The 8,525-nt window shown below is 51.6% G+C and overlaps 1 pseudogene; it reads left to right on the top strand.

Moving 5' to 3' along the window:
- Positions 1-1,707: 1,707 nt before the first annotated feature.
- On the top strand, positions 1,708-2,778 carry LOC139229091 (U5 small nuclear ribonucleoprotein 40 kDa protein pseudogene; annotated as a pseudogene).
- The last annotated feature ends 5,747 nt before the right edge of the window (positions 2,779-8,525 follow it).

The raw sequence follows: 8,525 nt of genomic DNA, 5'->3' as shown, positions 1-8,525 counted from the left end.
CATGAACGGGCCCGCGTAGTCTACGTGAATACGTGACCATGGCTTGGTGGGCCAGGGCCACGGGCTGAGTGGGGCCTTCCCGGGGGCATTGCCCAGCTGGGCACACGTCATGCACCTGCGAACCCAGTGTTCCAGGTCTGAGTCAATTCCCGGCCATCATACATGTGACTGGGCAATGGCCTTCATTAGCACAATGCCTGGGTGCTCGCTGTGGAGTTCCCTGATGAATGCTTCCCTTCCCTTCTGGGGCATGACTACCCAGCTGCCCCATAGCAGGCAGTCGGCTTGGATGGAGAGCTCATCCATCCATCTGTGAAACGGTCTGACCTCCTCAGGGCACGCTCCGTGTGCGGGCGCCCAATCCCCAGTCAGGACACATTTCTTAATCAAGGATAGGAGGGAATCCCTGTTGGTCCAGATTCTGGCGGCCTGTGATGAGGGAGCCTGCGCTGTCAAAGGCTTCAACGGCCATGACCATCTCAGCACTTTGCTCCGCTGCCCCCTCAGTGGTGGCCAGTGGAAGCCTGCTGAGCGTGTCAGCGCAATTTTCAGTGCCTGGCCGGTGCCGGATGGTGTAGTCATACGCAGCCAGCGTGAGAGCCCATCGCTGTGTGCGAGCTGACGCATTGGCATTGACAGCCTTGCTGTCGGACAACAGGGATGTTAATGGATTGTGGTCCGTTTCTAACTCGAACCTTCTGCCAAAGAGGTACTGGTGCATCTTTTTCACCCCGTAGACACATGCGAGTGGTTCCTTTTCAACCATCCCATATCCCCTTTCTGCTTGGGAGAGCGACCTGGAGGCATAAGCCACAGGTTGGAGTCGGCCCTCATCATTACTCTGCTGCAACACGCATCACATGTCAAAACCAATTTCTTACAGGGGTTGTACAGGGTCAACAGCTTATTAGAACAAAGCAGGTTCCGCGCCCGATTGAAAGTGTGTTCCTGACAGTCCCCCCAAAACCAATTGCAACCCTTACGCAGGAGCACGTGTAGCGGCTCCAACAATGTGCTTAAGTTTGGCAGAAAGTTCCCGAAATAGTTCAAGAGTCCCAGAAATGAACGCAACTCCAATGTGTTGCCGGGCCTGGGCGCACGACGGATCGCCTCTGTTTTGGATTCGGTAGGCCCGATCCCGTCTGCGGCAAACCTCCTGCCCAAAAACTCGATCTCTGGGGCCAAAAACACACACTTGGACTTCTTTGGTCGCAGGCCTACCCGGTCCAGTCGGCGTAGCACCTCCTCCAGGTTGTGGAGGTGTTCCTCGGTGTCTCGACCCGTGATAAGGATGTCGTCCTGAAATACGATTGTTCCAGGGATGGATTTGAGCAGGCTTTCCATGTTCCTTTGAAAGATAGCGGCTGCTGAACGAATACCAAACGGACACCTGTTGTAGACAAACAGCCCCTTGTGCATGGTGATGGTGGTCAGTAGCTGAAGTGAGGTCCAACTTGGTGAACATCTTGCCGCCTGCCAGCGTGACAAAAAGATCCTCTGCTCTTGGAAGCAGGTATTGGTCTTGTAGTGACACTCGGTTGATAGTGGCCTTGTAGTCGCCGCAGATCCTGACCGAGCCATCCGTTTTAGGACAGTGACGATGGGGCTTGCCAAGTCGCTGAATTCAATGGACGAAAATATGCCCTCTCTTAGCAACCGTGCATTGGTCTGGTGGCCAGGGTGATGCGTATCACTACGGCGGACACGATGATCGACCAGAAGCGCAAGGCGCAGGAAATGGCGCTGGTGCAAGCCAAGCGGCCTCGCAATGAGCCGCTGGCCGGCCGCGGCCCCCCCAGCAGGCCGTGCTGCAGGCGGGTCCCCCAAGGACATCAAATCTTCAAGCTCCTATAATGCTTCTAACAGGTCATGAAGGAGAGGTTTATTGCTGTAAGTTCCACCCGAACGGAGCAACACTGGCATCCGCAGGATTTGACCGACTCATATTGTTATGGAGACTGCGATAACTATGCTACATTGAAAGGCCACAGTGGAGCGGTCATGGAATTGCATTATAACACAGATGGCAGCATGCTTTTTTCAGCATCAACAGATAAAACTGTCGCAGTGTGGGACAGTGAAACAGGCGAAAGAATCAAGAGATTGAAGGGCCACACTTCCTTTGTGAATTCATGTTACCCAGCCAGACGGGGACCACAGTTGGTCTGTACAGGAAGCGATGACGGAACCATAAAGCTATGGGACATCCAGAAGAAGGCTGCTATCCATACATTTCAGAACACGTACCAAGTACTAGCGACAACATTTAATGACACAAGTGACCAGATTATCTCTGGTGGTATCGATAATGATATTAAGGTTTGGAACCTGCGACAAAACAAATTAATTTATACCATGCGTGGTCATACAGACTCTGTGACTGGTTTGGCTCTAAGTGGAGATGGCTCTTACCTTCTATCTAATTCTATGGACAATACAGTGCGAGTCTGGGATGTGCGTCCATTCGCTCCAAAAGAGAGATGTGTGAAAATATTCCAGGGTAACGTGCATAACTTTGAAAAGAACCTCTTGAGATGTTCATGGTCAACTGATGGGAGCAAAATAGCAGCTGGATCTGCTGACAGGTTTGTTTATGTCTGGGATACAACGTCACAAAGAATCCTGTATAAATTACCAGGGCACGCAGGCTCAGTGAATGAGGTGGCATTTCATCCTGAAGAACCAATCATTCTTTCGGCATCCTGTGACAAAGTGGTGCAGGCTAGAAGGGCCGAATGGCCTACTCCTGCACCTATTTTCTATATTTGGTACCTTTGAAAGTCCCGACACCATGTTGAAATAGCGACTCAAATTTCTGTAGGACCTGTGAGCATGAACTTCGCTCCACAGATGAAATGGCGTGCACATCCCCCCCATTTCCAGTTCATCCTCCCCAAAAGTACGGGACCATTTCCTGGGACAATCCAGAGTGGCAGCCGGTTCTCTGATCCATTATGTGTGACCACCAACATTGCACTGCCTAGCACTGGGATGATCTCTTTGTCCGTAATTGCGTGTCAATGCGTTCTAGTTTGGGTCTGCTAGCTCTGAGTGGCCATAGTTTCTCGAATTGTTGGACACTCATAAGTGACTGGCTGGCCCCTGTGTCCAGCTCCATGCGTACCGGGATGTCGTTTAATAGTACTTTCATCATCATAGGTGGCGTTTTTGTATATGAGCTGTGGATGTTTGCCTCCTGAACCTGCTGAACTTCAGCGTCCATTGCTGTGTCCCAAGCATCGACCTGCCTTGCAGACCCCTCTTGTGGTTCATCTGCCTTGTAAATTAGTCTCGCTGCGGGCTTCCTGCACATTCTGGCTAAATGTCCACTGAAGTTACAATTTCTACAGATGAATTGTTGAAACCTGCAGGTTTTTGCAGCATGTCTGCCCCCGCACCTCCAGCATGAGCTGAGATTGTTGTGAACAGAAGAGCTGTTAACAGGCATTCCTCTCTGATTGTCTCTTTGATTACTCTTGAGCACTCTGTTAGTGGGTGTCAATGGCCCCATTCCGGGACGTATTGTCCCTTGTGATGGTGTAAATGTCCGTTCAACCTGCCATTGTCTCTGTTGAGGACCCACTCTGGAGTCTGTTGCTGCCTGGGTGGTTTCGAATTGCCCTTGCCAGTCTGCAGGGTTCTGAGTCACGTTTACAATGTTAACTCCCTGCTCCATCGCCACGTTGGAAGCAGAGTTGCGCGCGTATATCATCTTGGTTTCCTCCTCCCCCGCCATGAAGGTTTGAGCCATCAACGCCGGCGCTTCCAAGATCAAGTCCTTGATCTCAATTAGATTTCTGAAAATCTCGGCATGACCAATGCCCTCAATGAAGAAATCCCATAACATCTCCCCCCCTGCAGGCATCTGTGAACTTACAGAGGCTGGCCAAGCGCCGAAGGTCCGCAACGAAGTCCGGTATGCTCTGTCCTTCCCGACGTCGGTGTGTATAGAATCGGTGTCGGGCCATGTGTATACTGCTCGTCAGTTTGAGGTCTCACTGATCAGTTTGCTGAGCTCCTCAAAGGATTTGTCCGCCAGCTTCTTGGGTGTGAGCAGGTCTTTCATCAGCGCGTACGCCTTAGGTCCACAGCTGGTCAGTAGATGCGCCTTTCGCTTGTCAGCCGCTGCCGCTGCCGCTCCCAGCCAGTCCTTCGTGACTAAGCTCTGCTGGAGCCTCTCAACAAAATCGTCCCAGTCCGCACCAACACAGTACCGTTCCTCTGTGCTACCGGTGGCCATTCTCGTGAGTCGTTGATTTCCGTTTTTCGTCGCCAAATGTTGTGTCCTTACACACTATTATAAATTCACACGAGGCACATTCTGCAGACAAGATCACACCGTGACCCTAACCTTTATTCACAGGACCCAGAAGTGATGACCCTGCGTGGGACCTCCCTTTATATACCTGGATGACCAGGTGAGGAGTGTCTCCCACAAGTTCACCCCCTGTGGTCAAGCTGTGCATTTCTTAGATGTATACAGTATACAGTGTTGTTACATGAAGATTACAGTTACATGAAGGTTACAAACATGACAGTTGACCCCTCTGCTAAGGGAACTAAGTCCATCCTATCCACTCTATCTAGGCCTCTCATAATTTTATACACCTCAATAAAGTCTCCCCTCAGCCTCCTCTGTTCCAAAGAAAACAAACCCTGCATCTCCAATCGTTCCTCATCGCCAAAAGTCTCCACTCCCGGCAACATCCTCGTAAATCTTCTCTGTACCCTCCCTAGTACAATCACATCTTTCCTGTAATGTGGTGACCAGAACTGCACGCAGTACTCCAGCTGCGGCCTAACTCGTGTTTTGTACAGTTCAAGTATAACCTCCTGCTCTTGTATTCTGCGCCTCGGCTAATAAAGACAAGTATTCCGTATGCCTTTTGAACCACCTTATCTACCTGGCCTGCTACCTTCAGGGATCTGTGGACCTGCACTCTGAGGTCCCTTTGTTCTTCTACACTTCTCAGGCCCCGAAATTCAGTACCGCTGGAAAGCTGGTGCTACCCCCACTTTTTGTCGCCATTAGCACCAACATTTTTTTCGTGGCTGGGCCACCCCATATTCAGCTCCAAAAGTGAACAAATGGGTTCCAATGCTAATGAACCCTTCCGAAGTGGAATTTTTAGCGGTGTGGCTGTCTTAATTTGAGCGTTATCACTGCTGAGAAATTCAGCATGCAGGTAAGGATTTCTAATGAGCCAGCTGCTCCCGGGCCTTTCTAAAGGGCGGGGTTTGCAGCAAGGGCCTGAGGGGGAAGGAGGTTGGAAGGATGGCTGGTGTAAGAGGTGCAAGGAGAGCCAACAGGTTCACTGATATGGAGCTGGAGACACTGATGGACGGTGTGGAGGACAGAAGAAGAATACAGTTTCCTGACATGGGGAGACCTGGCAGACCGCCAGAACATAATGCATGGAGGGAGATTGTAGGGGAGGTGTCAGGCACCTCCATATATGTGAGGACGCACCCTCCCAGGAGGGTGCTGGCCAGTCTGCACCCGGCCCTTCCAGGCCCAGAGGTGTTCCAGGGCGTCCTAGAAGGACAGCTGTAGGTTCCAGACAACAACCACAGCAGCTTCCCGGACCCATGATGCATCCACAGGGGAGAAAGTTAGGCGCAGTGTTAAGGTAGTCAGTGTTAGGACACCCTGGAACACCTCTGGGCCTGGAAGGGCCGGGTGCAGACTGGCCAGCACCCTCCTGGGAGGGTGCGTCCTCACATATATGGAGGTGCCTGACACCACCCCTACAATCTCCCTCCATGCATTATGTTCTGGCGGTCTGCCAGGTCTCCCCATGTCAGGAAACTGTATTCTTCTTCTGTCCTCCACATTGTCCACCAGTGTCTCCAGCTCCATATCAGTGAACCTGTTGGCTCTCCTTGCACCTCTTACACCAGCGTAACAGGTGTTATAGTGAGATGCACAGGGGTAAAAAATGATAACAGTATTATTATATTGTTCTTTATGGTCTGTTTTTGATAATTGGATAAATCTTTATTTTTGGTACATATATCTAACCAGGTGTTTCATCTGGGAATGGGCAATTCTGCATTAAGACCCTCATTGGGATGGCCATTGAAAGTGGGAGCTGAAGGCTCATGTGTGGATGGGATTATCTGAAGCCAGCAGCTCTGAGACGCAGCTGTACCTCCCTTCCATGGGGACGATGTCTCCTAGCGTCCTAGCTCTGGGGCAACGGGGATCCTTCTCTTCCTCTTCCTCCTCCTGCTGTGCCTCCTCCTCCTGCTGCACCTCCTCTTCCCCTCCTCCTCAGATAGTGCTGCTGGCTCGACCTCCAGTGACTGACCCCTCAGGATGGCCAGGTTGTGCAGCATGCAGCAGACCACGACGATGATGGAGACCCGTTGAGGAGAGTACTGCAAGGTGCCACCAGAACGGTCCAGGCACCGGAACCTCTGTTTAAGGATGCCTATACACTGCTCCATGATGCACCTGATGGCACAATGAGCGTCATTGTATGCATGCTGTGGCGCTGTCCTGGGGTTCCGCAGTGGAGTGAGCAGCCAAATGGGCAGGGGATATCCCTTGTCCCCAAGAAGCCAGCTGCAATCCTGATTCGGGCCGGTGAAGACGGTGGGCGCACTGGTCGGCGCAGAATGAACGAATCATGGCTGCTGCCTGGGTACCTCGCATCAATTGCCAGGATCCGATGCTGGTCACACATGAGCTGCGCGTTCAGAGAGTGGAAGCCTTTGTGGTTGCAAAGATCTCGGGTTGATGATGTGGCGCCCTCAGCCCAACATGTGTGCAGTCAACGGCACCCTGCACCCTCGGGAAGCCTGCCATTCGGACAAATCTGGCCTGCCGCTCCACTTGTTTATCCCTTATCATCAGGAAGGAGATGTACTGAACCCTTCTCCTGTACAGTGCATCTGTGACCTGCCGGATGCACCAATGTGCCGAGAATTGAGAGACATTGCCAATGTCTGCAGTAGCAGACTGGAAAGACCCCATCACGTAAAGATTCAAGGCAATGGTGACCTTGGTCTCCATGGTGAGGGCGGTCCGGAGGCATTTTTGAGGCTGCAGATCTTCTCGCAGGACAGTGCAGAGCTCCCTCAGTATTTCCGTCCGAAATCCTAGTCTTCGCAGGCATTGCTCATCAGTGAGCTGGAGGAAGGCGAACTGAGGTCTGTAGACCCTTTGAGGGTATGGCCTCCTTCCCCCATGTCCAAGTTGGCCACCCCCCCTGGCAGCTGCCTGTTGGCCATCTTCCTCATCCTCCTCATTCTCGGGCTCCTGGAAAGGCTCTTGCTGGAAAGTCTCTGTCATGTTTGTAACAACAATGTAACACCACTGTGTTACTGTATACACTCAACCTAGATACACACCTTGACCACAGAGGGTGAACTTGGGGGAGACACTCCTTACCTGATCACACAGGTATATAAAGGGAGGTCCCACGCAGGGTCATCACTTCTGGAGTCCTGTAATAAAGAGTTAAGGTCACAGAGTGGCCTTGTCCCTGGAATGTGCCTCGTGTGGTTTCATGCTGTAGAGTAAGGACTTTACAGTCTCCCCTCCCAGTATTTATGCTTCCTTATGCCATCTCCCTCCTGGCCACCCTCTCTAGCTGCAGCTCTGAATACGTCTGCACGCCCTTCTCTGTTGTGCAGCCATGGCTGCTGCCTCCTTTGCCCGCTGCTTCTCTGCACGGTGCTGACGGCAACGCCTTCTCCTGGGTGCCGCCCTGCGTCTGACCAGGTGTATCAGGTGTCGTCCTCTCAACACTGAGCCCATCCTCAGGGTGAACCCTGCCAAGCAGATCTCTGCAGGCCTCCACTAAACAGTCAGCAGGTTTAATGGAGCAAAAACAATCACTACAACGTATTACACTTTAAATTAAACTCAAAACTTAATTAAACTATTTTCCTGCCAAAGTGCTCCGATTCCAGCAACACTCCAGTGGTGTTGCATTCGAGCACTGACTCGAATACCTGGCTGGGGCTGAAAATCCAGGTGCTGTCCGTTTTCCAGTGGCCCTCACTGCACAAAACCTCCTTTACCCTGGCTTCACCCTGCTGTTTCCGACGGAAATGCACACCGCTCAAATCCCTCCCGAACCGAATATGGCTCGGGGAGGGAAAATCATCTCACCGCGGCAGGCGCTCGATATTATCGGTCGCCCGCCCAAACTCCACGGTAGCCATCCCTTCGGGGACGGTGAATTTCGGCCCCTCAGTGTCCTCCCATTTAATGTGTATTCCCTTTCCTTGTTAGCTCTCTCCAAATACATTACCTCACACTTCTCCGGAATGAATTCCATTTACCACTGCTCTACCCACCTGACCAGTTCATTGATATCTTCCTGCAGTCCCCAGCTTTCTTCTTCATTATAACCACACAGCCGATTTTAGTATCATCTGCAAACTTCTTAATCATACCCCCTACATTCAAGTCTAACTCATTGATATATACCACAAAAAGCAAGGGACCTAGTACTGAGCCCTGTGGAATTCCTGGAAACAACCTTCCATTCACAAAAACACCCATCAGCCAA

Source organism: Pristiophorus japonicus, chromosome 18 (genome assembly GCF_044704955.1).
Source record: "Pristiophorus japonicus isolate sPriJap1 chromosome 18, sPriJap1.hap1, whole genome shotgun sequence".
Lineage (NCBI taxonomy): Eukaryota > Metazoa > Chordata > Chondrichthyes > Pristiophoridae > Pristiophorus > Pristiophorus japonicus.
The sequence above is the reverse complement of the archived record's forward strand: the minus strand, read 5'-3'. Positions and strand labels throughout refer to the sequence as shown.